At 36.7% G+C, this 21,869-nt stretch overlaps 1 protein-coding gene across 1 annotated transcript in view; it reads left to right on the top strand.

Annotated features, from left to right (window-relative positions):
• Positions 1-21,869, top strand: part of LOC118276134 (polycystic kidney disease protein 1-like 3) — a 109,566-nt gene that overhangs the window by 53,020 nt on the left and 34,677 nt on the right. Inside the window, exon 3 of the mRNA XM_035594322.2 lies at positions 11,662-11,701. The gene's annotated coding sequence lies outside the window, so the exon portion shown is untranslated. The remainder of the gene's footprint in view (positions 1-11,661; positions 11,702-21,869) is intronic.

The raw sequence follows: 21,869 nt of genomic DNA, 5'->3' as shown, positions 1-21,869 counted from the left end.
ACGAAAATGTACTACAATTTAGTTGACATTGATAGCTACTTTACTTTGTAAAGGTAAACAGCAAAACTTACTTACAGCCATACATTATTTATACATCTTATTTATTTATATCGAAAACGTTTTCCTCACTAAGATAACGAACGATGCTTCGCCAGAATATTTTAAAACCTATTTCCGTAGCGAGAGGATTAAATTTCCTTTGCAGCTTCCAGCTAGATGCACATTCTATTTACGTTATTCTTTAAAATGAACCTGTTATAAATATGAAAGAAGCCTACGCATTTCTATAAATATCAGTTTCCATCGATATAGTTCCATTAATATGCAATGCTTTGATGTTTTCATGGAACGGAGATTTTTATTTTAATTGCCTCCGTTATTGTGGAAGCCTGTTACAGGATTCATGGAAAAATATTTTATATTTTTCTACAGAGCTATAAAAAAATAATCGACTCTTTTATTTGTTCGTTATTTTTAGAATGATTGCTTCACATTCATCAACGTGATTATCATCAACTGGAACGCATTCACTGCCAAACATAAACCACTGTAATATCATAGTTTGCTATAATCAAGTTGCATAGTTAAGTGTGGGAGAGCCATGTTGTATGAATGGGCCGGCTCGACCTTAGTGGCACCACGGCCTCACAGAAAACTGACGTGACGCAACGCTTGTGTTGTGTTTCGACCCCAATCTCTCCTATTTCTAAATCCCCAACAACAAATTGCTAACCCCTCAAAAGGCCGGCAATGCACTTGCAATGCCTCTGTTGTTTTGGGTCCATAGTTTACCGGCTTATTTTAGAAAAAAATCGCCAACTTTTGGCTGGCAGATTGGTCATCGCAGTCATCAAAAATGTTTGTATGCTGCTGCTCGTACTTTAGTGGCGGGTAAAGATATAAAACTCTACTGATCCCACACAATCCTTTAAGCTAAAATGTTAATTTCTTAATAGGACAACATTTCTCATTGTTAGTTACTAAGCAGTTATGTTATTTTAGTGCAGTCCATGCATATTGCAAGCACACAGACATGTATAGGCGGAAGGCGTATGACGTTAGACGTCGGGCTGTCAATGAATAAGTAAGTCATACTGAAGGTTACGGCTTACTCAGCTCGTTAGGTAAACTAGAACCGTTTTTTGCTTAATTACTACTATATCACCATACGGTCATGTATTCTTGGGATGCAAAAATCATTATTGGAAGTGTATCTGTACATCATTTCAAGCCCCGAAAGTGTAAATAAACATATCAAACTATAAATTAACACGAAGTGAAGTATTCCTATTCTCTTGTTATGTCGAATTTTGATAAATCTCATTCTCTTGTAACCAACAAAGTAAGCAAAATGTTCTCTCAATTTCGGAAAGCCATCGAACCATAACTTATTACTCAATGTATCGAACGTAGAAAACAGAAATACCAACAATAGTTTAACAGACTCATACCTGAACTAAATATTATTCTTGCAAAGTAAACCAATAAGAAAGTTCCTTATAAACTGTTACACAAACAAGCTAATGGTACCGTAAACACAGCTCCGTTCATTTCTCGCTTCGTTCTAATAGCCTAGCTTCGGTATGGACATTTATTTTTGGACTAATGGTAGGTTGCTAATGGTGGTATTATATCGATCGTTATTAGTCGATACGAACCGTCGGTATCTCTACTAGGGAAATAAATTCATTGGGAAGCGCTTGGAATATTGTCTTGGTACAAAAAGCCTATATTTTTGGTAGCGTGCTCCCAAGCTATTAGTGGTTTTCTTTGCTTTTAGAAGTCGGTCGTGAACTAATTTTTGAACAACACGATCTTTTTTCTTTTTTCTTGGATTAATAGCTTTCCGTTGTTTCGTAGTTGTTGTTTGGAGTTTTGAATTGGCTTGTTACTTTTTGTTACTAATAATTGTGAGGTGTGGTTTGGAATAGCTTTGGTTGAGAGTTGATACATCAATTGAAAAAAGAACAAGCGTTTATTCGATGAACATATTAATTGATCGGACTCGATTTCATTTCTTTCTGATAAAAAATATTATTTTATAATAATACAGTTACAACATTGGTAGATATCAGTTAAGTTTTTTTTTGAGAGTGATAAATCATCCAACGATTTCTCCCACCTTGGGCGAGGTGAAAGCAAATGTCAGAGTCTCACTGACTTAAAACTACTCCATTGCTACTCCTGCTTTTCGAGCCGGATCCCCGATAAACCCAGTAGGTAGTCTCCAGCTCCAGGGTAATCTGCAGCTAGAGATCAGTTGAGCTATGTATTCATATATTACTTAATGTTAGAAATGTACTTTAAGTTAGGAAACAAATTTTATTCGTGTCTAAAATTTTGGGTTAATCTTATACGGTAAAATAATCAACCTAATAACTTTAACAACTGTTTATTCCTCAGCTAATTTTATTCAGTAACAAATATATTACCTAAGTAATATAAAAATACAAGAAATAAAAAATAACTGAAGACTCCCTCAGGTTTTATGAGTAAGTACCGTCCACCCAATTTACTTAGTACTCGTACTTATCCAATCACTTAGCTTTAATCTTACCCTAGGGAAATGGTGATAGGAAGGATTTTTTCTAATAACTTGATATTCTAAGTGGTAGTTATATCTTTAACCTTCAGGCCAGTTGAAGTAACCTTGACCTTTTGATCCATTAAATTGTAACGATTTGATCCAATATTTTTAACTAAGGCAGTTTTATTTTTATGTTTTAGAAAGTTGTTTGTGTGAGGTTACCGAAGGCCCTATTACCTCCCTTCCCAGTCTTCCCAATTCTCGATTTCCCAAAACCCTTAAATTCCTAATCCCCAAAAGGCCGGCAATGGACTTGTAACACCACTGTTGTTTCGTGTGTCGATGGGCGACTTCGATTGCTTACCATCAGCCGATACGTCTGCTCGTTTACCGGCTCATAACATAAAAAGCCACTTCTAAATAAAAACGATGAAATGAAAATAAATGGTGATTCCTAAAATATAAAAAAAAAAACAAGACTATTCCCAAATAAACACCCAACCACAACAGTAGAGTAAAAATAGCATTCCCCAAATACATTTTTATATCAAATCGAATTACTATCTCATCTCCCACAGCCTGTAGGACCATGTACCAGACACTGTTGGGCACAGAATTAACGTGCGCCGACAAAGACCACGACGGATATCAAACGGAAATGATTTTCAACCGCTGCCTTTTGAGTGTGGAGATGAAAAATTATTGATGTATTGAACTTTTGTGTAACCATGTTACAATCTGTTTGTGTGTTATTTCCTTCGTTTTGAAAGTATTTTGTTTTTGTACATAGTAGAATTGTTTGTAGAAGGATGAAATGTAATGGAGCGACTTTTATAGGTTTTATTGATTTTATATTCTGTTGTTGGTTGAAGAGTTAGAAGTGTAATCACACTTCTGGGGCTGAAATGAGGGTTTGATATCTAATTTTCACTGACAATATTATTGAGCTTTTTTAATTTAATATATTTTAACACGAAGTCGAATTCTAGATTTGGTACTATCACCGAATTATGAATCACTTCTGCTTACTTGTACCTTAAAAAAAGAAATAAGAAATACTCACTCATAGGTTTTTTTTTTTGAGGGAAAATCATTCAATGTTTTCTCCTGTCTTGGGCGGGGAGAGGGACTCTTACTGACTAAAAATCACCCCGTTCTTACTTCTGCTTTTTGAACCGGAGCCCCGGTAACCCGCTAGGCAGTCCGCAGCTGCGCGTCGACACTCATACGTATGATGTAACATTAGTTCCATAAGTCATAAAGGTAACTCACCGTCACTCCAACTAATTTCAAACTACGTTAAACATTAAAACCTTTTCATTTTCGGTTAGCTTAATCACAGGACGATACCACTTAAATAGCGATTACCATTTGTCAGAATTCAAAATGGCGACGGTATTAAGCGGCTTTATGACAACAATTATCAGGGACCCGTGTCACGTTAAATATGTCATGTAATATGACGTCACGTTTCATATAAATATGGTGGGCTATCTATTTTGTGAGCGGCGTCGTGGGTAATGTCATGTCTAGAAATGTCATTGTTACGGTAATATGATATTGCATTTGGAGTTGGAAGATGAAAACTGAAAACTATTTAAGTGTTACAGGGTATGTGTTATAGTAAATGCTCTGGTAGCCCATAGGTTTAAGACGTACATATGTATGAGGATGCGGTTTCGAAACTTACCATAGGCAAGTACCAATGTGACATTTTCCGAGTTATTTGTACGGAGTACGATTTGGACTTGTTTGTTGATGTGTTCCAGAGTGAAATGTGGAATTATTATCTAGAAAAACATGTACAAATGTAGCCAAAGATACGAACTGAATTTAAAAAAAACTTACAAAGAATAGTTATCTAATCACATTTTAAAAGACATCAGTAAATAATGAAAGTAAAGTTACTGTAATGTATTTCAATAAATAGTTTAAGAACATGAAAGGGTCGAAGGTAAAGTGGCTAAACTATAAATAAGCACGAACTAAGATGGTTAAACTAACCTCAGGTAATTCTGTACATATTTGATCCACTTTCCCCAATACATATAAACTGGGAGCACTACATCAAACTAATACGGTCTTTATTGCCCATTCGGCCATTTTGTTTGGTTACCTTCTAACAAATTACTGGCAAACCAATATTTATGGATAGGTCCGACTTCCACGGAATTCGTTAGACGAATTCTGTTTAAACATTCTCCAAATCTTGATGTTTGTACTCGTTTGATCTTTGATTTTAAGTGATGATAGGAAAATTTTACTCTATTTAGAAATATTTTTTGAATAAAATTCGACTTAATTTTTGTTTTAAAGTTAAAGTAAATTAATGTAAAATATTCCAAAAAATATTGGTCCTTCGAGCCGCGAAGTTTTTGCCTATGTATCTAAGGACCAGAATGAATTAAAATGAAGTCCTTAATAAATATAAGGAATACATGCTTGAGATAGAATTTAATTCAGTGTTCGATAGTTAAAACGGTACGGTATATCAAAGTAATGCCGTTTTTATTGCGTACGAAGCCATTTGTTAAGTTGCTAGTAACAGATTGCTTGCAAACCAATATTTATGGAGGGGTCGTGCCACCTTTGTTTCTCCGTGCACACGTTGATACTGGTTTCAACCGGTTTCATCTCCTTTTAACTTGTTTTACTACGTGATTATTACTTTTATTACAACTTTTGATACACATTTTGTTACAAAATTTTCAACAAAATTTGTATCAAAAGTTGAAGTCAAGAATATTACTTATATTGACTTTTTATCGATTTATTATGCGAAAATAATTGGATTGTGATTATTTCTGATTTAAAATGTAAATTGCATTTTAGATCAATTTGTAAATATGTAAAACGATATTTAAACGAACAAAAATTTTAAACAAAAGCCTTTATAGCCATTCAATTTCGATAAGAAAAGTTCAACTATTTAGTGAAAAACGTAAGCAAGGAAAATCTAGTAGTCCAATGTATATTAAGTTCATTTCCAGTTTCAATGCACACAGGTATTTTCCTTAGACTATTTACTAGTAAGTGGATCTAGGCAATTGCATATTCATGAAGAGTATTCGCAAATAGCTTCCGATACAAGATTTCTAGAAGGAAACCTTGCTTGCTTTAAGCTCGCTGCCCAAAGGATGCAGTTTCATATTGCAACATACTTGGAGGGGTGTGTGTGACTTTTTTTAAATTGTAACACAAAATATGCTTCAAACAAGCATATAAGACAGGTTTTGCCTAACAAAGGAGACATTTCCAGATGTTTTCTATTCTACTATGAACTTTCCTTCTGACTCAGGTTAAGCTACACCCTGGAACGAGAACCTAGATTTACTGACGGACAGACGACAGATTACTATTTATTTCTTTATTTGTTGACATTACACAAGTACCTATTATTGGTTTAATTAGAATATTTGACTTGACTTTGACCAGGAATCAAATCCGAAATTCCTTGCTTGACAGTCGTTCTTGTAACCAATTGATCAACCACGATGTATCGAAGAATATTTCATCGTTGTTGTAAAATAATCCTTTTTTTCTATGCATAGGAAAGGCTCTCTCTGTAGTCGATTCCCTCACTGCTGAGGATCGTGACTCCGTTTGATTTCTTCGACCAGCTGCCTCCATCGGTTGCGTTCCGTTGCTTGGTGAAGAGCAGCGCTGATAGGCATCTCAAGCTGTTTGGAGATTTGGTCTGACCACCGATTGGGGCTTCTTCCTCTAGGCCTTTTTCCCTCCACCTTCCCCGTTACTATCAGACGCTCTAGGTTGTTACCATCCCTGCGTGCAACGTGGCCAAAGTATTGCATTATGCGTCGCAGGCAGGTCGCAGACAGACGCTGTGTCTTCTCCAGCTTCAGCTGTTTTAGTATCGAGACGTTTGTACGGTGGGCTGTCCATGGTATTCTCAGCATGCGGCGCCAACACCACATTTCAAAGGCGTCGATTCTCTTTCTGTCAGCCGCCTTGATTGTCCACGTCTCGACACCGTAGAGGGCAATGGGAAAGACAAGAGTGCGAACGAGGTGTACTTTGGTTCGATTTGTTATGTTTCTGTCTCTCCAGACTTTGTTTAGCTCTGTCATTGCTGATTTGGCCATGCCAATGCGTCTTCTTATCTCCGGCTCGCTGTTTCCCTTATTCGTTACCATGGAGCCCAGGTACTGGAATTGGTTCACGGACTCGTATTCTTGCAGGATGTTCGTGCGCTGGATGGATGCAAAACGGTCTATCACCATGAGTTTGGTCTTGGATTTGTTTATGTCAAGACCCATTTCCAAACTGGTGGTTTCCAGGCGCCTTAGCAGATCCGCCATTTCTGCTTCAGACGACGCGAACAAGGTGGTGTCATCTGCGTACCGTAGGTTGGATATTTTAACACCGTTTATTTTAACGCCACCTTCCCAATCCTCTAAGGTTTTGCGCATGATGTATTCCCCGTAGATGTTGAAGAGGATTGGAGAGATTACGCAGCCTTGGCGAACGCCCTTGTGGAATTTGAAGCAGCTCGACGTCGTATTCCCTATCGTGACCGTGCCATAACCGGTCTCGTACAGGTTGCGGATCAGCGAAACGAGGTGTATGGGTACGCCGGTTTCCGCTAGCACCTTCCAAAGTTCTTCCCAGTCGACACAGTCGAATGCCTTTCTGTAGTCCACAAAGCACATGAAGATCGGGATGTTAAACTCGTAGCATTTTTCTATGATGAGCCGGATGTTTAAAATTTGCTCTCGAGTTCCTCGTCCTTTAACAAAACCTGCTTGCTCTTGAGGTATTTGCCAATCGAGGAAAGATCGCAGTCTGGCATTGATGATGTGGAGGAGAATCTTGCTCGCGTGCGATATTAAAGCTATAGTCCTATAGTTGTTGCAGTCGCGCACCGAGCCTTTTTTGTGAAGAGGAAGGATTGAAGAATGGACCCAGTCCTCAGGCCACTGTCCAGTATGCCATATCTTATTACATTTCGTGCAAGCACGATACTCCGTTTGGCCCTAGTCCTTTCAAAGCTTCTGTCGTGATCAGGTCAGGTCCAGGTGCTTTGTTGTTTTTTAGTTTCCGAATTGCATCTTCCACTTCTGAGCGGAGTATGTCTGGTTCCTTCTCTGATACGACTTCAGCGGGCGCGGCTGTCTGAGCTGGTTGTGCCTGGTAGAGCTCTTCACAATATTCTCGCCATCTTTCGGCTACTTCTGCTACTTCATGTATGGGCTTTCCATTCTTGTCGTCAATCACCCATGATGACGGTTTGAACTTATGTGTTATTTGTTTAACTTTTTTGAAGAGATCAGCAGTTTGGTATTTCTCTGCATGACGTTCGATTTCAATGCAGATATTCTCCAGGTGTTGGTTTTTATCTCTTCTGCATTGTCTTTGAATTTTTCCAGAGAGTCTAGTGTATTCTTCTTCAAAGTTATCCGTTCTTATGCCGTTTTTTAGTTCTTTACGGGTTCTTATGTTTGACCAAACCTCATCCGACATCCAGTCCTTCTTTTGTTCAGGTTTTTTAACCATGGAGTCGAGGGTGGAGAGGACCTCAGATTTGAGATGGCGCCATTGTTCACCTGGATCTAGATCAGTGATCTCTGCAAGTAGTTTTTGCAGTTGAGGTTCCGTCTTCTTCTGAAAGTAATCGTGCTCTTGTGGTATCAGTCGGTTTGCCACTTTCACTCTTTGGCGACACGATTTTAGGCGTACCTGGAGGTCTGCAACCAGCAGTTGGTGGTCAGAACCGCAGTCTGCTCCCGGAAACGTCCTTGCGTTCGTAATTGAGGACTTCCATCGGTTTGCGACTGTGATGTAGTCTATTTGGTTCCGGTATCGGTCGCCAGGGGATTTCCAAGTGTAGAGTCTTCGTTTGTGGTGCTTGAAGTAGGTGTTAGTTATTGACAAGTTGTTATTTAGACAAAAATCAAGGAACATTTCGCCCCTTTCATTTCTGGCGCCGAGTCCATATTTCCCAACTGTCTGGCGGATGTGGTCATCAAGTTCCGTGTTGCCTACCTTCGCATTCCAGTCCCCCTGAATGATGGTGATTTCGCGTTTGGAGATTCCGTCTAGCGTAGTCTGCAGAGCGTCATAGAAAACGTCAATGTCTTCTTGTGATGACAGGGATGTCGGTGCATAGACCTGGACTATGTTTAGAGGAAGTGGAGTGCAATTTATACGGATAGTCATTATTCTGTCGCTGACGGTGTTGTAGCCAGTAACGAAATTGCATATCTTGCGTGGTATTACAAGTCCTACTCCGTTGATGCTCTCCGTGTCATGACCTGAGAAGAACATTGTATTCCCGCACTGGGTCGTGAAGTGACCTTTGCCCTGCATATGTGTTTCGCAGAGACCCAGTACAATAAGCTGGTGTTCTGTCATCTCCCTTTCCACTATTTCGAGTTTCCCCGGTTTTAGCAGTCCTCTCACATTCCAAGTCCCAATCCGATGTTTAGACCGCATCGCTGGTCTCTTGTTGTCTTCAGTAGCATTTACTGCCTCCTTAGCCTGATGACATACTATGGAGGAGTCTTCGGTGGCATATTTCTCACCCACCAACCCGGATATTGGTGAGCGCCGGGGGTCAGCCGGATCGTCCGACAAAACAGCATTTCTATCATCGACTTTTATCATGGAGTTCTCTTGGGAGATTAACCGTAGTGGGTTCCCATTACCTTCTACGTCGGTCTTTTTAGGGGGTATTTAGTCCCCAAGGTTTCCGTGGCCTTTGATATTGAGTAGGTTAATTAACCGCCGCCTACTATTCGGCGTTGGCGTGTTTTACGGTTGTCATTGTCCTGGGTGGTATGAACTCACGCCGTTCACAACCAACCCTCCTCCTTTCTCAACCGGGCTTGGGACCGTCTATGGCGGAGTTAAGGAAAGGCTAATACAATTTAAATTTTAAAAGGGAATTCTAGTTTAATTCCATTCGACATACATAGTCTTCATTTGAAAAAAGTCTCTCACAATTGGCCTAATTCGCACAAAATACATAGAATGAAATAAATGCAGACATCCAGCGCCGCTGTGTGCAGTGTGCACGGATGTGTAAATGTCCCGATGACGTCGGTACACTTATCTTGTTTCCACGTTCCCGAGAAACTCCGGCGGTAATACCCGTAGCTATTTTATTTACGTTTTGTAGATCAAACAGTATGTTTTGTATTTACCTACATACATACTTATACATGTGTAGGAAACGTGAGTGCCTTTTTATAATGATTGCACTCTTTTAGTTTTATTTATGTTACACTAGCTTCTGCCAATGGCTTCGCTCGCGTTCCCATGAGATAAAAAGTATCCTATCACCCAAGTCAACTTATACCTTTTCTATGTTAAATGGGCCGACGTTTGGCCGCTATCTCGCCTAGTAACCTATTTACTCGGGCTTTGAAGACGCCCAGGTTATACCCATCAGGAAACACAGACTCCACTTCGTAGCAGTTCGCATAAGGAAGCTTGAAGCGAAGCGCTTAAACGCGTGGGTGGGGAAATTTGGTATACCCTGTCTGTATACCAATTTTCATCAAAATCCGTTCAGTAGTTTCAGCATGACTGACGGACAAATATCCAAACAAATAAACTTTCACGTTTATGATATTAGTGTCACAGTATAATCTAGAAAGACGCTACGTAATTTGCTTGGTCGTATGTATGTCACTGCTAAGGTTATTGATGAAACATAAAATTGTTTCACTATTCATGCTTTTGTAATTAACTTGAATTTTATAGTAGACAAATGATTACTATCGAAAGTTTTACATATTTTACCTTTAAATAATCATTATTAACTGCCACATTCAGAGACATTTAATGATTACTTAAACTATTCCTTAGTAACGATTTTGTTCCCAAAACAATTGCTAAGGACTGGGTTAAGTAACCATTAAATGACTTTGAATCCGGCGGTATGTAAAACACTACATATTTTAATAGCACCAATAAGAGTGTGCCAACTTAACAAGACCGAAGACCAAATTTTCTGTAACATTTTTTACTTCCCAAAACTTCTGTACCTTCCCGTTTTTCTACAGCCTGTATTTTAACAAAACTCAGAAACAAACAAACCCAGTAGGTATCTGTGTACAGCAATTTTTGCGAATCTAGACCGAGTCAATACTCAATACGGGTCGTTATCGGTTTTGCGAATACGTGGAATGGTTCCATATCAATTAGCGAAGGCACCCTATTTTCCAGTCCACCGGCTCCCTGTGGTTGTCAGCTCCGAAGATTTAAAACGTCCAATTGGTTGTAGATTGGTTTCGCTGCTAGCATCCACTATTATCTACGTTGTTCGCGAAACGGGGTTGAATTCTGGGGTTTGAGTACGGTAGATTGGTACTAAGAGATGGTGGAATTAATAGGGAGATTTTGCGAATCTAATGGGTTTTGGTTTTGAAGTTTTAGTTATGGTATGGTGTTTAGAATTGTACTGGGATTTTCAATATCAAGAGACAATACGTACAGTTCAAATGAGTATTTTAAACATCAGTCATCACATCAGTCACATTCATTCCTATCGTCACACCTTTTATAGGTGTAGGCAGAAGTGCACATTATGGAACGAAATGCCAGTTGACAATGTACACCCACTTTTCACAATGTATGTTGTAGGTCCCATGTAATAGGTGTTGAGCCTATTACCATATACCAGCCACATTTCTAGACTCCGTGCTACTACCTAGAAGTTTTCCAAAAACTGAAAAAGCCTAGCATTATTTCGCCCGTCCCAAGAATTGATCCTGAGAGCCCTTGCCCGGCAGTCGCACTTGCAACCACTCGGCCAACGAGGCAATCAAAAATCGCAAATGTAAAAGCATTGTGATAGGTAACTAGCCCATACCCTAATTCAACATTGTAACCATGGGACCTACGCTGGTAATGACTAGATAAACAAGACTAGACTGCAAAGCTTCTAGAATTTATATAACAAAGTGAGTCTGGCGTATTTTTACAATTAAACTAGCAATTTTGATTGCGTTCGTACTGGGAACTCATGAATATTTATAAAAAGCGTTGTCACGGTTCAACAGAATACTGTTTCAGTTCAGTCGACCTGTTTTATATTATTATATATAGATAGGTACTGCTTTTTGTTTTACTTCGTCAAAATGATGACGCAGACTTTTTTGTTTTTGCAGATTACTTTGGAAGACACTGCGGCTTAGCTTGGCTATACATGTAAGTAATGAGATTTTATTTTTAAAGATATTTTAGTTAGGTATACAAAAAGATATACATAGTTTAAACAGGCCTTAACGATAAATTACACTGTTCCATCAATTATTAAAGTACTGCGTATTATAAAAATAATGGATAAGTTTTTTTATTACATTTGATGGGTCGATGGTAAGTGACGATGCGGCCTACGATGGAGCACGTCTGCTCATAAGCAACCTATTCATGCTTTGAAGATATCGAAGTTATACCCATCAGGAAACACAGACTTCGGCAAAGAATTAGTACCAAAATTCTGTACTTAATTCAATGAAGTAATGTTAAATAATGAACTGCCTATATAAAAATGTATTTAAGAAGTAAGTAAGACCTTGAACATTGCATCTATAGAAAAAAATTAAGCAACCAATTTGCAAAGACAGTTGAATTGATTGACGAAATCCATATTGACACAATGTAAACTAGTTAGATTATAAAAATCAAGCGAAGAATTTTTGCAGTCTCGACTAACGAAGCGGGGTTTTAAAGATTTTTTAAAACGGTTTCTAAGTTCACTTTCTGCTTGAACATCTACAGTTTCAATACACTTGTGTTCAGTTCTAAAAGGAACGTGTGAGAGCTAAGAGCTGGACAAACTAAAGTTCTGTCTCTTGAGTGCCGTCCGATTCTCTAAATGCCACATACATTTTAAATATACGTTCTATTTCGTTTTTAAACTCTTGTTAGGAGATAAGTAGGTATGAAACATTAAATTCAACCAAATAGGTACCTACAAGTAAATTAGTACATTAATTCATACTTAACATAATAACAAAAAAAAAATACGGTTTACTCACGGACCTATCTGAGAAGCTCGATTAATTTCAAGCTGTGACAGGAGTTCATACACATGAGTACACTACGCGCCGATCGACACGCGGTGACGTCATCGTACATTTAAGTTAGACATCTCAAATTCAAATACATATATTTGCAAGAAATAGTATACAAAGGAAGATCTTACAGCCTAAAATTCATTGTATTCTACCTACAATCTAGCGTACAAAGTACTTATTAACATTCCAAATTAAAGCTATAACTATCATAATACAAAATACAATAGCACATTCATTGAAAATAACAATATTTGTTATAATCCACGCATATTAAGATTAAACCCTCATCACAGTAACAGCATTACATTTTACTTAACAGTATTAAGTTATCCGCCGTCAAAACTAACTGGATTACAAAGTGTGCTTAATCCAATCTTAGTTCAACTTACTTTAGCTGTTCACACGATTTGGTTACTGTATTGTTTGGGAAGATTAGGTGTGTGCCACGAATATGTTTTGGTTAGACACTTCGATTAAGGACTAATTCCTTTAGCTGCTGCGGCGAATCTACAATTACTTGTGATAATACCTTGTGAGCTTAATGTTGATGGAGGATTTTTGTGTAAGAAGCTTGGTTATTGTTATGTTAAAGATAGGATATTAAAGTCTAGAAGTTTCTAGAATTATTTGCATCAAATACCTACACTTTTTATATATTCAGTTTTACTCTAAAATATAATACTTATATCGTCATAAACTGGCGAAACCTACTTTAGTATACACTTTTCTATACTTGATATGTAACTAAACCAAGCACTCTTCAAATTCACGTTTCAAAGATAGTTAATACCACTCAGTCAAATTATTTTGATGTCTAGATACCTAACCTAGTATCTAATTCAGTTTAGATTTTGAAATTATTAGGTTTAAGTTTAAAGTTTTAGTAGTCTCAAGTATATATAATTCCTGCGGCTACGAGAATGAAACTGTAAAAAGAACTACTTACAATTTAAGACATGACCTTTTTTTGAGGGACTAAAAGAAAATTATTCAATCACTTTCCTGGCTTGAGCCATGCGAGAGACAATGCCAGACTCTACTGACTAAAATCCACCCCGTTCCTACTCCTGCTTTTCGAGCTGTAGCCCCGGTAACCCACTAGGCAGTTCGCAACTCGGGCGGCATCACCCCTACTGGGCCCCATTTATGGTGGTCTGATGGCTAGTTAAGACTAGAACTAGACTCGATAGCCTTCTGGTCGGGCGGTGAGCTACCCCGATGCCCGGTATGTCTTTCGCGACGTCTGAGGAGGTTCGTTCCCATACGCGCCCCGCCTCCTCTTTAGCTAGCATGACTGTTTTACAGAAGGAGACAGCGTCCCACTCATATACATATGACTACACATGACCTTGGTTCTATATTTAGCTACAGTACAAACATACAGCCTTACAATTCCAGCTGGTCTTATTGTCCAGTCTGTGATGACGTGTATTGTGACGTCACACCACATGCCACGTGACATGGGTCCGTGATAATTGTCAAAATGCCTGTTAATTCATCTGCTTTTGAATTTTGACCTTCAATTTATAGGAAAGGTCATTGGCTTGTCAGTGATAGATGGAAATGATTTTAAAGTACTGAAGTGTTAAAAGGTCAAGGGATTATTTTTGGACTTTTGAAGAGTTTATTTTTTTCTATAATAAATTTACTATTAGTGCTTTCTTCTCGTGATTGCTAATCTTAAATTGTATGGTTATACATATTAAGATGATAGAGAAAAAAGTATAAGGAATTAAACATTCTTCTATTTGATCATAAGCCCAGTAAATAAAAAAAAAAAAACTAAAATTATGGCTGTATAACTCCTAACATAATTGGCAAAATTAAGTGTATCATGTACATCAAATAAGTAATAAAATTATTTCTTCTTGTAAATTAAATCCATTGTTTATGTACGATGTTTAATTACTTGCATTACATTAATCATACACAATACAACCTCTTCATCTACAAGTTTATTCCGAACTGCCGTATTACAAAAAATGACATAATTGAATGTCACGTCACAATCACGCCATGTTACTTTGCAACAATGACTTCCACGTCAGCTTGAGTCTCGGGAGCCTGTGCTCGGGGACCACTGACATCAATGTTGATTGATAGACTGGCTGATTGATTGATTGACTGATTGACTCAGTCATTATGTAAACCGCCACCGCCGACGCGTCTGTGTTGATAAACTGGAGCTAGGATATTGTAGGGAATTTGAGATCTTGTTTCTGTTCAATACTTACAACCAATGTAAGTATTTGAAAGATACCTACGTCCTTAAAAATTTTGAACTAGCACGATAAAACTTCTAGATTAATTTTGATAATGTGTATTGTATACAATTTACTGAGGTTTTTCGAAAGTTTAAAGATTTATAGTAGCAGTTAAATTACTTTGTATGAATACGTAGCTTTTTAAAACTAATCTTACTTAAAGGCTATCCGGAGTTGCGGACTACCTAGCGAATTTACGGGGCTCCGGCTCAAAAAGCAGGAGTAGGAACAGGGTGGTTTTTAGTCAGTAAGAGTCTGACACTCTCTTTCGCCTCGCCCAAGGCGGATGAAGACATTGGATGATTTCCCACCTTCAAAAAAAGCTATCATAGCTAAAATAAACTTTACCAGCACAATCCATACAAAATTTATTTTAAACAGAGTAAAAACCGACGTACTACTTTAATGCAGTGACGTAATTTTCCGATATTTCCAGAGAAGCGTAGTATTTGGTCGCACCTGTTACCAGGAAGGGGCGTTTGGTTACAATTGCCCTCAATAATCGAATTTGCTTGTTTTTCCCAGTAGATACGGCCAGCGAGGCACGCCTGACTTACTTTTTAATTAGTTCCCTGAATTTTTCGTTTATCCATCGTAGTGTGGTTTGCATATCATGCAGTTGCTTGTGTTTGCGTGATGATACATCATGATACTTGGTATAAGATGATATTTCACCATCAAGTCCATGTCCAACTGAACTCAAACTCAAACTCAAATCATTTATTGCATTCATGTGTACATTAAGTTGATACATGATTAGGAACATTTGTCTCAACATGAAACCCGGTTAGGGTACGGCAACATACATTTCGACACATTTAGTATCCAGTCACTTTGTACTTATTATATCTTAACAATAATGCTGGACTATCGTCATCTTCTACATAATCAGCACGCTTGGCGGTGAGTTGGAGATTACAGTTCAAAAAGTTTGAGCATTTCAATGAACTTTGCAGCTTGGTCACTGTTAAATGTGTGTCCTTTTAGTCAGTTCTTACAATACCCTCGGGAAGAGTAGGGGTTGTAACAAATGCATTCTACTCTGCTGTCACCACACAACTAGATGATAACAATGATACATACCTACTTAATATTATTTCAATGCAAATATTGACAGCTAAATATAGCGTCTTTGTTTTAAAAGTATTGGATTTTTCATTACAATTTCTCAGTAGTAGCTCGGAGACAATATTTGTATTACAATCACTCCGTCTCGGAGTTAAGCTTATTGTGACACGAAAACAAAAGGTCTGACTCTTTGACGGTACAAGGGCACGGCAAATACATCTCAAAATTATTTTTTATAACGTCACACATTTAATCCCCGAAGGGGTAGGCAGAGGTGCACGCTATGGCACATAATGCCAATGAACACCGACATTTCACAATTTTTGTAAGTCCCATGTGGTGGTGAGCCTTTTGCCATATACCGGGCACATTTCCAGACTCCGTGCTACCACTGAGAAATTTTCGAAAAACCGAAAAAAGCCTAGTAATACTTCGCCTGACCCGGGAATCAAACCCGAAACCCCTTGCCCGGCAGTCACACTTGCAACCACTCGACCAACTCGCCAACGAGGCAGTCATCTCAAAATTTACTTCTTTTTTAATGTAAAAGGCCATTTATTTTCACGCTATTTAAGCTTACTTTGATCTCAAAAACCTTACCTAACATTTTTGTATGTCACTAACAAAATTATCAGCCTGTTCTCTAGAGAGTTCACGCTTCACCACTACGTAAACAACTTCAGATTACGTTAATTTACAAACATTCATTAAGGAGATACTCGCCGTAATTAGAAAGGACGTGCCTTGTAAATTAGATAAAGAAATATCATTATGTAGAAAACAGACGATGAGAGGAAAGTAGCAAAAACGCTTGTAAACAAGTGCTGTACGAAATTAATCTTTATTAGCATACCTTATTTATTTACCTTTTAGAAAGTTAGGTTTCTCTAAAATAACATGATCAAATTATATTAACCTTGTTCTAAATATACAAGTAATTACATACAAATAGTTTTTTATCTTAAACGGTTATTGTATGTGGTTATCAAAGTCATTTAGAATAAGAGTTGGTACTAAACATCAGATTGATCTGTCGTCAGGAACGGGATGAAATTCTAATTACTAAAGAGCCAAACAATAGATCATGCTAAATTACTTATTCATGTAACTTGTCGAAAATGTCAGTATCACACCAATAGATCTATTAAAAAATCTTACTAATATTATAAATGCTATGTATGTTTGTGTTTATTACTCAACCACGTCAAAACTGCTGAAGGGATCGGGATGATATTTGGAACAGGAGTAGATTATGATCTGGAATAACACATAGGCTACTTTTTATCCCACGGGAACGCGGGCTATGCCACTGCCAGAAACAAATAATTTCCTTTGGTTATGTCATATATCCCACATGTAGGTACTATATCCCAACAGTTCCCGGAATAGTGTGTTGTTTGCCTGGTCGCAGCGTTTATTGCCTGTACTAGGAAACCAAAGGCTTCTGTACATACGTGTACCGCGGTTAAAGTTTATATTAGTTTAACAAAAGTGTTAACTACGTAACTATTGTTGATAATGTGGAGAGCGGAAAACACGTGCTTTTTTTAGGCAACTGGTAAAAGTTTAATTGTAAATTAATTGAATGTATGAATTTGAAAAGTAAGCTATTTAATTGAGGTATTCCATATTGGGCACCCATATAAATGGCACCGGAGATGTTCCACTTACAGCACCCAAACTTCCCAAAACTAGAATCTACTTATACGCAGGTACCTTATGTAGAATAAACTATAAAATTAAAAATTATTCCACAAATCACCCACGAAAAATACCTAGGGTGCCGTAAGTGGAATATCTCCGGTACCATTAGCTTGGGTGCGATTTAAATAGGTGCCCAATGTCGAATACCTTGTTGAATTCTCACTCTCTCTTTTGTGTTATGTTTCTGTTGCTTTTTACTGTAATCACATAATTTTGAGGATATTTAATAAAAGTGTGATATTATATGTGTGTTGTTGAGATAACAATAAAAATTTAAAACCTTTTTTGGCACTGAAACACAGCAATCGTGATGGAAAAATGATAATAAAAATAAAATAGAATAATTTTACACCAAAAAATAAGACGTTTACTAAAAATAATGCCTTTTTAGGGTGACAGATGTGATTTTAAAATAATGTTTTTGCTTTATAAGATAACAAAAAAGTATTCATCATACCAGAGCTTAGATAACGTCAGATGACAAACGTAACGAAAATGTTGAACGAAAAAGAAATTGTTTTTTATAATGTTCCAAGATTGGGGGAAAATATTTTACGATGCCTAAATTTTTCCCTTTCGGAACAAATGAAGAAATCTACGTACTTGCCAATTTATGTTCAGAATATTATTATATCCACGCAGCGTTTCAGAAAAAAGTATTTCCAACAAACTGATTCATCAACATTTTGGAATCAACCGACTCATTCAAATTAATAAAGATTCGATTTAGAAAAAATATAACTTCGGCTCACCTCAACAGGGCAAGAGTTTGTTCGTAACGATCTATTTAAATATAATCATCGTTCATTCGCCAAGTTGAGTGAGTGAGTGAATGAATGGCTAATGGAGCAAACGTTCAGGTGATTTGGAAGTTGCCAATGTCAGTACCGACTTGTGACTGATGAGAAACGAAGCTACAATGGAAATTTTAGAAGTCAGATAAATAAATTATTCAAGTTAATAGAATTTTTATGTAGGTACTTATTGCAGAATTAGTGATGTAGCTATCGTTACTTGAGTGATCTTGAATTAGGGACTTGCTGACTGAATTGAAAATATCAAAGTCTACGACATCTAAAGAGGTCTCGACTTCTTTGAATAACTTTAATAAGTGTGTCCTTTACGCTCTGTTAAATATTGATACGATTTAATAAATTTTGTTATTAGATATCTGAAGACTTTATAGCTTTGGTTTTTATGTTTTATTTTACTTTGTGGTTGAATTGATTTGATTGGGTTGATTGCTTAGGTCTTGAAGTAAACATATTTTTTGTTGGTATCAAATCAGAAGCAACCCTTTCTTTGATTTGGAAAAAGATAGGTACCTTTCGAGTTGATTAGGAAAAAGGGTTTCTTATTCAAAACACAATCTTATACCAACTTACTTAGGTACATAATGCTAGATCATACCACGTTTTGATTACGAATGTACCAAAGAACCAATCACAACAGAAACAGAAATAATAACGAACATTTTAATTTGCAAGCTTCGTAATTCAAAATTCAATTTGGAATGGCCAACATGACATGATGTCAGGCGAGGCGGTCGTCCAATGAGAATGCATTAGCGATTCAGCGGCGAATGTACCAATCACAACACTGTATTCGATCGTGGAATAAAAGCAATCGCGTAATTGAGTTTTCGAATGTTTCAATTGATCGCGGGAACTATTAGCATAATGAGTTCTATCTGATACTGCTCGATACAGTTCGAGGTGGTTTTAATTGAGTTTTATGATTTGGTTTGTGATGTTGATCTTAATTTTAGTTCTTTATTTTGTGTAGGGTTAGCGATGTATGTTTAGTAAGATGTTGTTTACATTTTATTTTTCATATTTAGTTAGATTATTTTATACATCATTAACTTCATGATAATGCAAAGAAAAGTGTCAAAAACTACGACGTCGAAAAGAGAAATCGCTCAGAGTATCTCGAATAGTTTAAGAGGTTAATTTTTTTTTCGATGATTTTAATCTTTTTGAATTATAAATTATATAAAAAAATCCTTAGCAACTGGCTTACATTAACACCAAAAGAAATAGGTAGTAAAATAACTACATCTATGTAACAAAGGTGTTACAAACTAGCCGCGGCGAGCTAATTTCCGACCACCGGCCGTTTACAATGCGACCACTTCATTAATCTAGCGCAAATATAGCAGTCAGCGCTCAGGTTTAGTGGTTTGTTTGATCTGCTGGGAATATTAGGTATATCATTTTATGTACATTTATTTAAGGCGTATTTACCTAAAACTGTGTAATTGTCAAAGTGTAGTAATAAAAGGTTAAATAAAATTACAAAAACGTTAACTATTTTTTAAGGCAGGTAATTTGTCTCTAAAGCTAGCTCCTATCCTAAGTTTGAAAAAATATTACTACTACGCTGATAACTGCATCAAAATCAGAAAGGAAAACTGACTCCAATTTTCTTTACCGCCTCCATTTTTTAATATCCCCATAAATTTCTCCTAATTCTGAAAAATATTATGCTGAAAACTGCATCAAAATCGGTTAAGCCAAACATGAGATAAGCGCGCACAAACATATATACATACAGGACAAATTAAGAACCTCTTTTTGTGAAGTCAGTAAATAAGCAATACAAAACTAAAATGTTAGTATTAAGTTTAAAGCGGTAGAAATTAAAAACGCTTGCGAGAATACATTTCACTAGTGTAGTTATCAGTTTAATGTTACAGAGGACTCCAGAAAGTTACAGCAGATGCATTTTGGGATATTTACAAGAAGCTTCTAACAAGAAATCATCACACTGTACAAACCCTTACGAAAGAATGTTATTTTCAGCTTAGATTTGTCAATACAGACACCTCTATCATAAATCGATCACACCAATATGTCACCTCATGTCGTTGCCTTAAAGCCTAACATCGGTTGTCCATTAGCAGCTGTCTGCAAACACGACCTATTACAAATTAGCAACTACGTACTAATTGCAAAGTAATTGTTTACATCGGTCGAACGACTGAACGATCTACGAAATTATTCATCTGATCAAAACACCGGAATCAAATCCTTTTAATGACATTTTCAAAGTTTAAAGCTTACTATGTTACGTTGAATTTTGAATTGAAAAAACATAAACGGACATTATTATAGCGAAGACGAAAATATTGCATTCAATATTCTTAATTATCTTATAGGTACTAGCTACTTCCGCGCGGTTTCACTCGCTCTGCACGGCTCTTTTTAATTGTAGCGTGATGTTTAAAGCCTTTCTTGATAAATGGACTATCCAACACATTTTTTTTTAAATCAGTTGGTATAAAGTTTCTTATAGTATTGTATAAAGCTGAAGTTTGTGTTTGTTTGTTTGAATGCGTTAATCTCTTGAAATACTGGTTCGAAATGAATATTTATTTTTGTGTTGGATAGTCCATTTATCGAGGAAGGTTATAAGCTATGTACATAACATAAACTACGATCAATACGCAGTGCGAGTATGAAAAAGTGTTTAATGCATTCTACCTATCTAGCATAGGTAGAATGCATCTAAAAAATGGTATCCATATTAGCACCTCACCAACTCAATATTAATAACTGATAATACACATGTATCCAGTTCAGTATCAATAAATAATTAATATCGGTCAGTTGCTAATTCTACCAGGCCATATTAGTATTGCATAGTCAATTACTAAGCAGGTAAACTGAAATTAATATAATACTGGAATACTCAGTGTTTACCATAGATCAATAACACTCAAATGCTCTGTAACTTAAGCATATCATCAATTAGTCATAAATGTTCTTGGAAGATTAATATTAACGAGAAGTACCTAAGTACTGATTATCAATTTAAAAACACTGCTAGATTGATGTTATTCTTATTATTTTGTTTATCATCAAAGCTTCTTTGAGTTAAATACGTACAATAACTCAACTTCTCATCTATTTATACATTTTATTTTTAATGAACTATCGTGAGACATACTTAAATTTATTACTAAAAATAACGTAACTAATGATATACAGAGAAAAGCTCGACTAGTTTCGAGTCATAGAGGGACTCTTTCTCACTGTATCCTTTTTTTTTAGTTAATTTATTTTACGGTGTTATGGATCATATCGATCATCAAAGCCTCGGTCGTTGAGTTTTACATACAACATCCAAACTTCTCAAATATTTCTAAACTCTACATTCTAAATAAGTATATAGAACATTTATTTTATCTCCCCATTCACCTACGTCTCTGATACCACCTCAACTCTCAACGGAACACATTCCATCTGCCATTATTCA

The sequence above is a fragment of the Spodoptera frugiperda genome, chromosome 31 (assembly GCF_023101765.2).
Source record: "Spodoptera frugiperda isolate SF20-4 chromosome 31, AGI-APGP_CSIRO_Sfru_2.0, whole genome shotgun sequence".
NCBI lineage: Eukaryota > Metazoa > Arthropoda > Insecta > Lepidoptera > Noctuidae > Spodoptera > Spodoptera frugiperda.
This window is presented reverse-complemented; position numbering and strand designations above follow the sequence as displayed.